Source organism: Thermobia domestica, chromosome 14 (assembly GCF_964235325.1).
Source record: "Thermobia domestica chromosome 14, izTheDome1.hap1.1, whole genome shotgun sequence".
NCBI lineage: Eukaryota > Metazoa > Arthropoda > Insecta > Zygentoma > Lepismatidae > Thermobia > Thermobia domestica.
Window position 1 is genome coordinate 200653641 of NC_137467.1, and position 16223 is coordinate 200669863.

The following is a 16223-nucleotide window of genomic DNA, read 5'->3' on the forward strand; positions in this document are numbered from 1 at the left end:
TAGATTTGTTGCAAAAATATAAATTAATGCATAATTTGATTGCAATAACTTAAGTAGTAGGTCGTTGTCTTCGTACTCGGTAGGTCGTGGGGTGCCTCAGTTCTACAGGGCAAATGTCGGAATGGTACCTACTAAACAGGCCCTGGCCGATGCCTTCCCAAATCCTTTCCGTTGTTGGTGTTGTTGTTGTTAGATATCCAGTACAAAATGGCCTCTGAGCTGTATCTGGTGATTGTTAAATAAATAAATAAAAAGCAATATTAATGTACTAGTCAGTAAAACTAGACATTACTTACTTCCATATCACATTCAGGACAAAAGAGAGAACAATAAGGGACAAATTTCTGAATTAGTTAAGATAGGTTTTATGAATAATCAAAGGGAACTCTGTATGAAATGAAATCTTTGGTTTTACGTCCCTAGATTATATCCTTTAGAATCCCTTGTGGTATGCAACTGAAGTGTACCTAGTCTGTTTGTTGCATGCCCTTAAGTTGCTATCAATATAACCAAACTCCTTCGAGTGGTGTGCGCATGACACTTGTATTTTTTGAACACAGCACCCTAAGAAAAGCCGAAAGAACTACTGGGTGTAGGGGTACGCACGAGACAAGATTTGTGGCTGTCTCGTCTCGAAAATGTGCTGTAAAACAGATGTCTCGACTCGAAAAATGTATATTTTCTATTGGAAGAGCCGAATTTCGATTGGAATTTCGAATTTTGTCAGGAAAATCCTGTCTCGACTCGTCTCATGCGCATCCGTAATTTGGTGCATTGGATAGTGGACACAGGCGTGTGTGTGTGTGCATTCGTATCCAGAAATATGATCGGTAAACAAAGGAAAAATTGTTTACAAAACTTGTTCGTAGATCGATTTATTCGCCAACCGGCGGATTCACTATAGATAGAGTTGGACTTTGATAACTAGAATTTTTTCGCATTGCCTTGAACTCTCCATAACACTCAATGTTAAAATAACCTCATAAGTGGAATGTTTAAACTTTACAACCTCCATAAGTCTAATTTTAAGGATTTCATAATCATATTTTAAAATCTCGGTGATTCGATTGTGTACAAATGTCTCTTGATGTGACCTCGATAACTCCAAGCTTTAGCTCTATGCTTTTATGTAATTGTCATTCTTGCTAGTACTATCAACGTTGCTAATGTGTACTGTAATCTCTTTCCAGCCTTAGAAAAAAGTGGATGTAAACAAACCCACCTGACTACCAGTGGATTGATGACCAGTGATTGGTTGTTGGTCTCACTGCACTAATATCCTACCGCAATATAATCCCTACTAAAATAATAATTTCAAATGAAAATATCCGATTTATCCTGTATTTTGTGATAATAAACACAATATATATAATTTTTGACAACAGATATAGCTTTATTTCAACCTCACCTGTACTTCGACATAGTATTTACTGCGCATGCGTATGCGTTCGCGCGCCGACCCCACTCATTTGAAATTGTAGAATGCAGAGTGCTCCATGGCAAAAAAGTGTTACAATAATCCACTTTCCTCTCGTGTTAAGGCCAACATACACTAGCGTATTTTCAGCGCGCATTTTCGGTCCGTAAAATGATGTCGTAAATTTCGGTCCGTAAGTTGGCCCATACACCTAGCGTAAAAATAGGCGCGTAAAAGAAGAAGAAAAAGAAGCGGTCAGTTTTCGCTCTTCCTTTTGCCTGTTGTTTCAGCACGCGGTCGTTTTCCAGTTTGCTCAAGTTGTTTGAACAGGACAGATCTATGTTTTAAATGCAGGTCCTATAAACATTATGCTATTAAGGAAACGAATAAAAAGAAAGAACGAAACTAGAAACATTTGGACTAGCAAATGATATTCAATGTAGGAGTACTTTTTATTTCTTTTCATAGTGTCGGAATGTGAAAATTCCCATAGAATGTTTTAACAAAGTTAAATCAGACAGATTAAAAAAAAAAAGAAAGAAAGAAAGAAAAATAAAAGCTAAATCCATGATTTTGCGAAAGCAGTAATTCAATTTAATAAATTTTCTCACTAAATTTGTTAGATCTCTAGAATAAATAAATAAATAAATCTACCCTCAGTGGCGTAACATATCTCATGGAACCAGGGCCTACCATCCAACTTGTGTCACTCATGTTTATAGGGCAGGGTGCGAATCCCGGGGCGGAATTTCCTTCTATTTTGTTCTAATCCGTTCCAAAAGCAACAAATTGAAACATTGGTCCCTCACAAAGCAATCAACTATCTCCTGTTAGGAACTATTTTATCCCCCTTCAAATATACACAACCTATTCGCGCACTGCTATTGGGTAATATATGCTCAGCACATCTGCTGCTCTTGTAGAATCTAGTCCTTAATGAAAGGGTCAACGAAGGAAAGTCAACCGTCTCCAAGTACAAACAAACCAAGTTTTAATTTCGAAGTGTGACTTGACAAGCTATTTAAAAGTTACAAAGAATATCTAGAATAATTAAAATTTTATATTTAGAAAACGAATTAACACTTAATCTGGGATATAACATAACCAAACGAAAACAATATCAATTGTATTGTTATACTTTACTAATATGAAATGCGGCAACTAATTCACTCTCCTGTTTTCTTTCACAATCTTTGAAGCATAGCATTTGTTCTAACAGTGACGATATTAATGCACCATGCTATATTACATTGGATAATACATTTGCTCATAATAAGAAGTTTTTGGAAGTTAAAATATCTTTTTAAGATAAAAAATACTTTACCTTAAATACAACTAATTTTTAAATATATAAGTGCTTGTGTTATCCCTTATCCATTTAGCAACTGTAGAATAGATTGCTTAATATTTAGAATAGTTCTCATCAGAGTCGTAGCTAAGTTGGGGGGCCAGCGGGGCGGTTGCCCCGGGCGCTGATAGCAAGAGGGTGCCGAAGAAGCAAGAAGAAAGGAAAGTATTGGAAATGGAAATAGATTTGTTAAAAATTTTCTTGCTCGCTACGCCCGCAATCCAAATGTTTCAATAAGAGTTAGAACAAGTTTTTACTTATCACTTAAAAAAAAAAAGCTATTATTTCTTAATGACGACGTGACATACATGCTGCCAAGTAATGACTTACAGTGTAAACAAGAGCGTTTTCAAAATCAGAAACGGTCACAGTCTTAAATACGTACGTATTCGGCATTTTGATGATGATGAGGTTGGTTAGTTAATCACATTTTTCTAACCAATCGTTTTAATCATGACGGTGAGAATAAAGGTATGAAAAATGAAAGGAGTGAAGAGACACACAAGTTGTTGTTTGCGCGGGAATATTAAAAATGAAGGTAAACAAGGAGACGGTAATAACGTAATAACGTAATAAAATGAAGGTAATAACGTTCTTGAATTTGAAACAGTTGTAGAATAGGGGCTTAATGGGTCAGAACTTTACTCCACGAATTTCGTCTTTTTCAAAGACTGATCGCTACCAGTGTTTTTTTTTTCTTTCATTGACATATGAAATCCTTCCAATTTAAAGAAATTTATTGGGATCATTTCTCCATTAACTACTTGTATCGCCAGGATTCTTTTTTGTGCTTACGTATCTAGTTGTGTGATATTTTTTTTTATTTATCTACATACATACAAAATACACACACACATTATATATCTCAAGGGCTCGGGGCAACAAGTGGACAAGCCACACTTTTGTGAAAATCCTTTTGTTAGTTTAAATGGTGTGTTGTAAGTATATCTACATTTTTAAAAAAATATGTTTCGTCAGATTCCGACACGATGGCAGCACTATCGTGTGGGAATCTGACGAAATATACTTTTAAAAATGTAGATATACTTACAACACACCATTTAAACTAACAAAAGGATTTTCACAAAAGTGTGGCTTGTCCACTTGTTGCCCCGAGCCCTTTATATTATATATATATATATATATATATATATATATATATATATATATATATATATATATATATATATATATATATATGTGTGTGTGTGTGTGTGTGTGTGTGTGTGTATTTTAATATTTTTATTAATAAAAGTGACCTTAAATTCAGAATTTTCAGTCATTAAGAAATTAAGTAAGTACTATAATTTTAAACATACACTATGTGATCAAAAGTATCCGGACACCCGGCTGAAAATGACTTAAAAGTTCGTGGCGTCCTCCATCGGTACTGCTGGAATTCAATATGGTGTTGGCCCACCCTTAGCCTTGATAACAGCTTCTACCCTTGCAGACATACTTTCAATCAGTGCTGGAAGGTTTCTTGCGGAATGGCAGCCCATTCTTCACGGAGTGCTGAACTGAGGAGAGGTATCGATGTAGGTTGGTGAGGCCTGGAACAGTCGGCGTTCCAAAACATCCCAAAGGTGTTCTATAGGATTCAAGTCAGGACTCTGTGCAGGCCAGTCCATCACAGGGATGTTGTGGTTGTGTAACCACTCCGCCACAGGCCATGCAGTATGAACAGGTGCTCGATCGTGTTGAAAGATGCAATCGCCATCGCCGAATTGCTCTTCAACAGTCGGAAGCAAGATGCTTAAAACATCAATGTAGGTCTGCGCTGTGAGAGTGCCACGCAAAACAACAAGGGGTGCAAGTCCTCTCCAAGAAAAACACGACCACACAATAACATCATCACCTCCGAATTTTACTGTTGGCACTACACGTGCTGACAGATGACGTTCACCGGGCATTCGCCATACCCACACCCTGCCATCGGATGGCCATATTGTATACCGTGATTCGTCACCCCACACAACGTTTTTTCACTGTTCAATCGTCCAATGTTTACGCTCCTTACACCAAGCGAGGTATTTACCTGCGTGATGTGTGGCTTATGAGCAGCCACTCGACCATGAAATCCAAGTTTTCTCACCTCACGCCTAACTGTCATAGTACTTGGAGTGGATCCTGATGCAGTTTGGAATTCCTGTGTGATGGTCTGGATAGATGTCTGTCTATTACACTTTACGACTCTCTTCAACAGTCGACGGTCTCTGTCAGTCAACAGACGAGGTCGGTCTGTACGCTTTTGTGCTGTACGTGTCCCTTCACGTTTCTACTTCACTATCACATCAGACACAGTGGACCTAGGGATGTTTAGGAGTGTGGAAATCTCGCGTACAGACTTCTGACACAAGTGACACCCAATCACCTGACCACGTTCGAAGTCCGTGAGTTCCGCGGAGCGCTCCATTCTCCTTTCTCACGATGTCTAATGACTACTGAGGTCGCTGATAATGAGTACCTGGCAGTAGGTGACAGCACAATGTACCTAATATGAAAAACGTATGTTTTTTGGGTGTCCGGACACTTTTGATCACATAGTGTATGTAGTAGCCAAACTACATTTTGGATTTCAAGTACGAACATTAAACATGTTCTTTACCTTCATCGATCAATATTAAGAAATTCGCAAATACTGTCTCTTCAGAGTTTCCGTTACATTTCACAAAATATTTTTGACCATAAAACGATCAAAATTAAAATCTTCTTTATGTGGTCACATACAGAATAAAATTACAAAAGTTTACAATTATTACTGGAAATTGATGCCGTTACCCATTTCGAACATTTTTAAATCACATAGTTTCTAACGTATTAAAATTTCATTTCTTATATATAGTATGAAACGTAAAAAGTTGTAAATTTTTATAACTTTTCTCAAAGTGGATTTGTGTACAGCAAAGGCAGTTTTGTAAGTTTAACAAAAAGTCCAAAATAAGCCTCTTGAAAACAGCTTTTATTTGTAAAAGAATAGAGAATGATCACTTTCGGTTGTTGCAATAGTCTGTGCAAGCAGCATGATAAAAATTCAACGTAGCATAACAAAAACAGCTGTTTCTCTTATTTGTAAATGAATAAATAAATAAATAAAGGAAGCTTGATAAGGTGAGTGTAGGGGCCGAATTCTACTTCGCCCCTGGCGCCGAAATCTCTAGCTACTGCTCTGTTTTTCATCCGCCTTCTAAACATTTGTATTATTTACTAACACTTATCGATTCGATTCGATTCGATTCGATTTCGAACTTTTAATATTCTCCTTTACCGGACGCAAATTCTTATTAATTAATACACTGAGAAAAGTCCGTTATCCGGACAGCGGTATATTGTACAATTATACAGAATCATTATGTTTACTACAGAAACCTGCACGTAGCATACGTTATCCATATGCTACAGACATTCCCCGCTTAGATGTTACATTATGCCGTTGCAGGATGTATGACATCTAACAGTCTTCCATATATCACATACGTATACGTATGTTATATACGCCAGTTGTATGTTACATGCGTATATCTGTATGTGAGATCCTGACCACCTATATACAGTTCTTTCGTTCGTACAGAAAGTACGTTTATTCGAAACATGTATGCGGAAAGTATGTATAAAATGTACTTTTTTCAGTTATACATTTGCTGTACGTTAAGTCCTAAAACTACATGATTTACACATGTAACCTACGTTTTTAAGTACGCCACATACATTTTTTCTGAGTATATAATTTCACAATATGCCCTATGTCCGCCTCTCATGTTAGTGTATAAGATATAAGAAATTTACAGCATTCAATGTAAGGTCTACTGAAAAGCTTTTGACACAGTAAGCAGACACTTTTGATCGATGTAAATCAACTTTTAAATTAAAAAATGATTGATTCAAATAACTGGACCAAACCACATGTTCAAATTAAATATAACAAATTTGGTGTTTTTTTTTAAAAAATAATTTAGTTAATTGTAAACAAATTAATTTAAGTTGTTGGCCAATGTAATGACTATTAGTGAATATTCTACGTTTGAACGCATCGTTTGATGATTAACAGTTAATGAAAATATAATGAAACTAATTGTAAATCTGAAGTGAAGTGATTCAAATAAAAGCGTATAGATCTAATTAAATACTACTAAAATTATTCCTCAACAAAGTCTTAAAATTCACTTAAATTAGGAATATTATTAACAAATGTGCTGTCCATCGGCGATTAGGGGCGTGAAGGTAATTGCTGCCCCCACTTTTTTGGTTTTACACTATAACCTAATTACATGTCCCCTTACTATTAGTAGTGTTTTGTCTCCCTTTTTAGTGTTCATACCCAATTGCCGTCACTGGTACTTTCCATTGCAAGCGAACAGATCTGTGTTTTTGCGCAACTACAATTGATTACGGAAAGTAAGATAAATTTAACGCTTGATTACAATTATTATAGTTATTTAGTATACTAAATATTAAATTTGTCTTTTAAAAAAAGGTTTGCACGTGTATGTTATATGGGAGCATAAGAAACTGCAAATAATAAAATGTGGAGTTGTTACAAATGATTATAGCTGTTTCATGAATTTGGCGTAGCTATGATATTTGGCATATTATCACGATACTTTACCACGATATAGACCTTAATTTATTTAATTTCGAACTTAGTCAAATTCGGTCCAAACATTAGTTATTCACAACACTCTATTCTCCAATTCAATTCAGATTAGGTTATTTTCAAACAAAGGTAAACTATTCTGAACGACTGGTTTGTTTATATTTCACTACATGTTGGTACAAACATCCATCTGCTTATTAAAATTAACTGAGCTACCCAATCTTAGTTCAGATTTCTTTTTCAAATGAAGTTTAAACTGTTAACTCATTAAAGACACTTTGAACCAAATCCATTCGTTCGTTTAAATTTATTATTATTATTATTATTATTATTATTATTATTATTATTATTATTATTATTATTATTATTATTATTATTATTATTATTATTATTATTATTATTATTATTATTAAAATTGTTTCACAACTTATGAACCAATGATTTGAAGCAATCTATGTCGGAAGAGTTTCCATTTACTGGTTCAGAAAATAAACAGATTTGTTTAATTTTAAATTTTCATTTTTCTCAGTGTAAAGATCCGTCGAATTGTATGTTTTTTAATACTCATAGTTCTTGTATTCATTGAATAAGACATATTTCACTGTAAGAAAGCGTAGTTATAAGGAATTAAGCAGAAAGTAAAAAGAAAAATGTAAACAAACTTGTATGTTATACGAAACTGAAAACAATCAAATATCAATTAATTTCGAAGCTCTAGTAGTAAAAAGACACTAAAATAACACTATTAAGTAAGAAGTTGTGTCAATTATTATATAAATTCTCCTGACACTGATGAACATGCTACTTATAAACATAATAAAACGATTAAGTTGAGTTGATTTTGAATTTAACGTCCCTTTCAGCAGCGAGGCTATATGAGACGAGACTTACTGATTAACGTGGAATCCGAACCACATGAGCTCCCACCGGGAAGCGAACCTGGATCTCCCACGCCAAAGACACGCACGCTAACCGTTTAGCCACAGAGGAGCTCAGTAAAATGATTGCGTTGTTCGTGAAAGAAATTATTTAAGTATCAGATATTCATTGTTATTTAATATTTTGTTGTAATAGACCTTAAGTTAACGTTTATCTGGGAAGAATTGATAGTAACCACACCACAAAAGTTGAGAAATGCTTTAATGGCATACTACAAGTTAACATGAACTATTATGAGTGTAATCCTGTTTCCTGCAAATGGTGTCATTTCAATTTTGGTGTTAGGTATGTTCTGTTTTGAGTCTACTTAAGCTTTTCAAATAAGTGTTGGTACAGTCCCCATCATGACGAGATATAATAAAATGTTGAAAAACATTCAACATAGCTGGTACCCTGGATTGAACTAGAACTTTTAGGCTGAAAAGCAAGCACACTAAAGCAAGCAGTACAATGATTATGCTATTTAGACTTAGTATGTGAGCATTAATGGTGAAATAGGATTATTAGGTCTATTAAATTTAAATATATGTACAATCTGAGGTTTGAAATAATTCACAAAGAAAGAAACATTAGGCCATGTATTGCGGTTTCTCACATTTTCTTTTTCACGAGTAATGTTAAGATCATGGGGAAAAAATAGTGACTTTCTGAACCTATTTTGTTACAAGTTCTTGTAAAATTGAGAGATACTTAAAATAACAAGCAGCAGGTGGTCGAAATAGCAAAAAATTTTCACCGAATTTCGATAGTCAAACGCAATTTTTTGCTCTTTTATCAGGCAGATATCGAGATAATATCTTGTTGAAGGTCAGGATTATTACTTTTTATTCTTAAATATACCTAGTAGGTATCTGTAGCCTCTATGCTGGAAGTGATTTCTTTCAAAAATATTGTACGGGTAGCGTAGGACAAAACAAAATATCAGAATTTGAACATTGTTTGGTGAAGGAGTGTTCTTCATAAGAGTGAAATGTAATTTATCTTTGCTACTGGGGATATTTTTATTCATATTCGACCGGAGAGAACCAAGTGAACGAGAAAGTATGTCTGGAAGTAACATGTTGGTTGCCAGGGACGTACGCAGGGGGTGGGTCCTGGGGGTCCGGACCCCCCAAAATTTCGACTTTTGTGTAAATTTAGCCTAATTTTAGGGACAATTTTAGGAATTTTAATATAAAATACCCTCATATTGAGTTTGGACCGCTCCCGAAATAAATTCCTGCGTACTCTACTGTTGGTTGCCCTAACCTTCTTTCCCTTCTCTTGCTTTCTCTCTCTTTTCTAAATAACATGACATTTTTAGTTTGGCGGGAATTGGTCACATGCTATTAAAAGTCATGTTATACTTCTTTTTTTAATATCAGAATATGAGCAACTCTAAAGGTGTGACTTCATTTTTATAACCATCTTGACCTCTCTCTCCGTGTGTGTGTGTAGGGGGGGACTAATTCAAATATTAAATTTAATGTTAAATTCGTAGTCGAAAGACATCATGTTCGATTGGATTGGGTTTGAATTTAGCGACCTCTCAGACAGCGAGGCTATATGAGAAGTGAAATCCAAACTGCGTGAGCTTCTGCCGAGAATCGAACAGGATGTCCTGCGCCGGAGAAGCTTACGCTGACTATATAGCCACGGGGGAGCTCTCATCATTTGCGAATTCTAATTAGAAAGTATTGGATTTAAATACCTTTTCCTCTTTGTACTGAAAATTAATTATGCATTTTAATTCGGAAATAATGTCTCGTTTTGTGCAATAGAAAATATTAATTTAGCCGAAATCATGTATTGTATAGAAAGACTGAAACTAGATTGGAATGAAGATTTCTGGTGAGTCTACAAGCAATCCTCAGCAACGATTCGCGAGGACAACTCAAGAACAAGTTTTCTCTTCTGAAAACAATAAGACCAGACCAGGGAGAAGGCCGTGGAAAGAGCAAGAGACCACCTGCTGCTCGAAAACCCTTTCATCTGAGCCGTTTTTACGCGCCGTATTTACGCTCGAAGTTAAAAGCAGCCAGACTTTTCAAGCGTATAAAAATTCGGTACGTAAACGTACGCCAGGTCCCATACACTAACGTATTGACAGCTGCTAACAAGACTAGCGCATGAAATTTTATGGCTACGACTGAAAAATACGTCAGTGTATGGCTGGTGTTATACGAGCCATACACTGACGTATTTTTCCGCCGTAGCCATAAAATTTCTTGCGCTAGTCTTGTTAGCAGCTGTCAATACGTTAGTGTATGGGGCCTGGCGTACGTTTACGTACCGAATTTTTATACGCTGGAAAAGTCTGGCTGCTTTTAACTTCGAGCGTAAATACGGCGCGTAAAAACGGCTCAGATGAAAGGGTTTTCGAGCAGCAGGTGGTCTCTTGCCCTTTCCACGGCCTTCTCCCTGGTCTCGTCTTATTGTTTTCAGAAGAGAAAACCTGTTCTTGTGTTGTCCTCGCGAATCGTTGCTGAGGTTTGCTGGTAGACTCACCAGAAATCATCATTCCAATCTAGTTTCAGTCTTTCCATACAAGATACGATTTCGGCTAAACTAATATTTCCTATTGCACAAAACGAGACATTATTTCCTAATTAAAATTCATAATTAATTTTGAGTGCACAGAGAAAAAGGTATTTAAATCCAATACTTCCTAATCTGAATTCGCAAATTATGAGAGCTCCTCCGTGGCTATATAGTCAGCGTACCCGTCCTCTGTGCGGGGCGCCCTGTTCGATTCTAGGCGGGAGCTCATGCAGTTCGGGTTCTACTTCTCATATAGGCTCGCTAAACTTATCGAACCTCATGCCTTTCGACTAGAAATTTAAGATTTAATTTAATATTTGGACATTAGTTTTTTTTTTTCACACAGGTAAAGGCGCATATAAAGATGAAGTCACACCTTCAGAGTTACCCATGTTGTGATACTGAAATGAAATCTTTGAGTTTAACTTCCCACGATTATGCCATTTAGACTAAAGAATACAATAATTAAGGCAAGTGAATGATGATGAGAGAATTGGTGGAATGAAATTTGGGAGGAAACGAGAGTACCCTGAAAAAACCCACGGACATGATGTTGCCCACACAAACTTATTTGCACGGGGATTGAACCAGGACCCCACGCACCAGAGATAAGTGCTTTAGCACTGAGCCGCTGTGGCCCTCTGTTGTGATATTTAAAAAAAAAGCATGACTGTCAATAGCATTTGACCAATTCTTGCCGAATTGAAAATTATCTATAAATCATATGTTGCTCCCACTATTGAGTATTGTTCTCCTATCTGGTCTATGGCCTGCCCTACTCATTTAAAAAATTAAATTCAGTAATTAATTTCTTTTTAGCCATTGTATCCTACCGAGTACCTCACCTCCGAACACTTCCAAAAAATAACGTTTTAAAATCCCTCAATATCAAACCTCCCCTAGTGAGAAACAAAATTTCTGACCTAATATTTTTCCAAAAAATTATAAATGGCCACATATCATATGAACAGTTGTTAAGTCAGATCAATTTTCGCGTACCCGCGAGAACAACACGGTCTAGTGATCTCTTTTACACTCGAGCTGTGAGAGTTAATATTATCCAAAGGTCTCTTCTAAACAAAATTAGATCAGTGCCTATAATCAGTTACCAGAAACTGTAGACGTTTTTTCAAGTGAGTATACTTTCAGATCATCTATAAATAAGCTATTTTTGTAATGTCGCTGTTGTCTTGTACCATCTTGACCTCAAATTGTTATTAAATTGTTATCAAATTGTTAAAATGTTTCAGAGTAAAATGGCCTAGTGCTGTATCTGTAAGTTTAAATAGTAGTAATCCTGACCTTGAACAAGATACTATCCGATATTTCCCTGATAACACGGAGCAAATAATTGAGTTTGAATATCGAAATTCGATGACGATTCTTGCTATTTTGACAATTTGCTGCTTGTTATTTTAAATACTTTCTCAACTTTACAAGAATTTATAGCGAAATAGGTTCAGAAAGTAACTATTTTTTCACGCGATCTTGATATTACTCGTAAAAAAATTCAATAAACCACGATGTTTCTTTCTTCGTATATTGTTCCAAACCTCAGTTTGTGCAAATATTTAAATCTAAATAATAATCCTATTTCATCATTAATGCTTATATACTAAGTTAAATAGCAAATCGTTGTACAGTTTTTTTGTTTTTCTGTATGGTTGCTTCCCAGCCGTAAAAGTTCTGGTTCAATTCGAGGTGCCGGCCATGTTGAATATTTTTCAACATTGTATTATATCTCATCATGATGGGGATATGTTTACGAACACTTACCTGAAAAGTACAATAGATGTAAGCCCAAAAGAGATCATAACTAAGACCAGAATTGAAAATTACACCCATTTACAGGAAATACACTCATAAATTTATATTAACTTATTAAAGCATTTCTCAATCTCAGTGTTGGGAGTACTATCAAACCTTCCTAGATAAATGTCAACTTAAGGTATATTGCCATAAAATATTATGTAACACTCAATACTTGTCATTTAAATAATTTATTTCACGAACAACTCAATCGTTTTACCATGTTTGTAAGTAGTATATGCATCATTATTAGGAGAATTGACATGACGCAATCTGCTACTTAATAGTGTATACTTTTTATAGACATACTTTTCATAGTTTAGTAGAAACTCATCTTCAAGACTGCTTCGTGTGGATGTTTCCATATTGCAGGCTATTAATTAAACATTTATTTATGAAATATGAACTATCACCTAAGGCGTTTTTCAGAAATTCGAAAAAAATTCTCCCTCAAGAGTAAACTACCCGTTGTGGATCTTTTCAGGGAAAATTAGTTACGTCATATTGTCCAGTTATTAATAAACCATTTATTTATCAATTACGAACCAAATTAACTGACTCGTGTTTGAGAAAATATCTCGAAAAAAACTCATAGGCAAGAGTAAACTAACCTTTTTGTATTTTTACCACAGAAATAACTTATGCCAAATAGTAAAAGTGGGAATGAAATATCGATGTACGAGAAGAATCGTTAGAGTCATTTTCGATAAAATCGCGTTTGTCTTTTTATTTTCATCTATCAGTGAACTTCCTTTATTTTGGGGGATAGGAAGAAAATTCGAAAACCTTCCCTTGGAAATCTGATAAAGGTATTAAGTTTAGAAATTTATCACTCGAATTTAAAGAAAATTATCCGATGTTGAGTTCGCTCTTACTACTACTCAATTGATTTGTATGTATATGTGGAAACCCTCAAGTTCGGGTGGATTTTACCCTCATGTCACATACCCGACAGCAAGAACGAAGAAAAAAGTCATTAAGTTTAAAACATTTTTTTAATACAGTAAATTACTAAAGACTACATTTAAAGAAACCATAAAAATAAACAGTGATAAACTGGCAATAAACGAAAACCAGAGTAGAACTGAATTTAACCTGACCCCGCACGCTAACACCGGGCGACGGTAATTTTGTCACCGGAAAATTCGTCACGGTAATTTTGTCACCAAAATATTACCATATAGGTAATTTCGTCACCGAAAATAATGTCACGATAATTTCATCACCAGTGTCTTTTAGAACATAATACAAGTACAATGAATGAACTCGAAAAAGTTTTTGAAATTGTTTTCTTTAATCTTCAACTGCCAAAACTATGCAGCATAATCAAAATATATTATTATTATTAAATAAAGAGTTACATATTTTAGATATTGTATTTGAGACAAGAGATAAAAGTTTCCAGTAATTCTATCACAGAAATATTGTCATATAGGAAATTTTGTCACGGTTATTTCTTCACATTTGTTGAATTAAATAGAGACAAAGCAAACGATCAAACAGCTTACGTTATTTTAATAACGTTGCTTCGCATTCGGGAGGTCGCGGGTTCGAATCCCGTTGCCGACCATCCTGACTGAGGTTTTCCAGGGTTTCCCTCAGTCCTACCAGGCAAATGCCGGGATGGTACCTACTAAACAGGCCCTGGCCGATACCTTCCCAAATCCTTTCCATTGTTATTGTTGTTGAATATCCAGTGTAAAATGGCCTCTGAGCTGTATCTGGTGATTGTTAAATAAAATAAATAAAATAAATAAATAATAAAACTTAGAAAACAATTCAGTTGGTGTTGAACTCTGCAAAATTGAAGTTTCTGTTACTCGAAGCAAGAACAAGCACCAGTAGAAGAAAATAATGTCTGCTTGAGCAAATGTTAAAAGCACAGGCAACATGGGACAATAATGGGTTCATTATTCACTATTTAGAAATATTAAATTTCGCGAATATCAAAATTTCAGAACAGAAAATAATAAACAAATATGGGAAGATACGCCAATCTGTTAATTTTCCCGCAGAATAGACGAAAATGTTCATCGTTCTAGTACCGTTCTCTGAGCCCAAACTCTTGGACCTTCCAAGTTAACAGAGTCATTTGAAAAGAGTGGCTTTTTTTTAGGAGCTATTAAAAGAATTATATTATATTTCAATTCTGAGTAAACATTGGCAAATTGTTATTGGATATATGTGGAGACCAAATTTCTATAAAGGAAGAAAAACGTATAAATATTTCCGGATGTTTCCTTTAAATATAGTCTTATGAAGCTATTAAAAAGTGAAACATGGATGGTGAACGCCAACTTTTCAATGGCGCCAAAAAAAAAAAAAAAGTGTATGTTATTTGAGGTGAGACTTCCTTTACTAGGTATACGCCCTAATGTAGACCAAGACACAAAATTCATATGAAGAACTGTTTCGTGCGGTGGTGCATCAGTGCAGTGAATTTAGTGAATATCCGGACCTGTAACTATGGTAATGGATTTTGATATAGCGTAAATGGTGGCTGTGCAACTTTTGGCGATTCAACTCGTTTATAGCGTTACTTTTTTCACCTGACTCAGTCAACATGGAGGAAGGTCCAAGAGCTTGGACTCTTAGAACGGTACAAAAGCAATGAAAATTTTCGTCTATTTTGCGAGAAAATAAACAGATTTGCATTTCTTCCAATAGCAGATGTGCATCAATTAATACAAGTGACTTCGTAGGAAGAGCTGGAACTTCTGGACTATTTTGATAGCACTTACGTGTCAAACACGTATCGCCCTGTTAAAGCTCGGTCTGGGAATATTTGTTTGCGTAATGTGCCCCGTCTATATCCCCCAGAGAATTGGAACGTTCACCAGGCTACCTTTAGCAGCAATTCTAGGATAATTAATATTTGTGAATTGTGGAACTAGAAGTTTCATCATCTAGTAGGAATGTCCCACGCAACTATTTGGAAGCTTATTCATGAAATTCAACAAGTTGAAGCAACGGTTTCAGCTGTGCTTCATCAAGATGCTGTGGGGCAACCACCCAAACAGCAAACTAGAAGAGTGTTTCAGATCATTTAGAAACGGCTCTAGTCTTTGTGCTTAACGTATAACACTGGAACTAAATGTTAAAAAAAAAAAAATTGCTTGTTGTTTCCTATAGTAGAATGAACATGTAAACCATTTATTGCATTAATACAAGTTATATTTTGTTTGCTAATTTTTTGTTCTGAAATTTTAATATTGCCAAAACTTATATTTGTAAATAGTGATATATAAATCCATTACTGGCCCATTTTGCCTGTGCTTTTAACATTTGCTGAAACTGACATTATGTTATTTTACTGCTGTTTGTTCTTGCTTCGAGTATCCGAAACTTTGATTTTCCAGAGTCGAACACTAACTGAATTGTTTTTCAACTTTGATTAAGATAAGGTCAGCTGTTTTGGTCGTTTACTTTGTCTCTACTTAGTTCAACAAAGATGAAAAAATGACCATGACAAAATTTCCTGCATGCTAATATTTTGGTGACAAAATTACCGGTGACGAAAATTCCGGTGATGAAATTACCCAAGTCCGCTAACACCCAACCTTTCAATAAATAAATATTTAAATGATTTTTAACAA

General features: G+C 35.2%; 1 protein-coding gene across 4 annotated transcripts in view; it reads left to right on the top strand.

Annotated features, from left to right (window-relative positions):
- LOC145670524 (uncharacterized) overlaps positions 1–16223 on the top strand; it is a 341846-nt gene that overhangs the window by 208878 nt on the left and 116745 nt on the right. For 2 of the 4 annotated variants that reach the window (XR_014128329.1, XR_014128327.1), the window contains exon 3: positions 1191–1326. The exons of the other annotated variants lie outside the window; for them this stretch is intronic. The gene's annotated coding sequence lies outside the window, so the exon portion shown is untranslated. Of the gene's footprint in view, positions 1–1190; positions 1327–16223 lie in introns of those variants that run through there. 4 annotated transcript variants of the gene reach the window in all.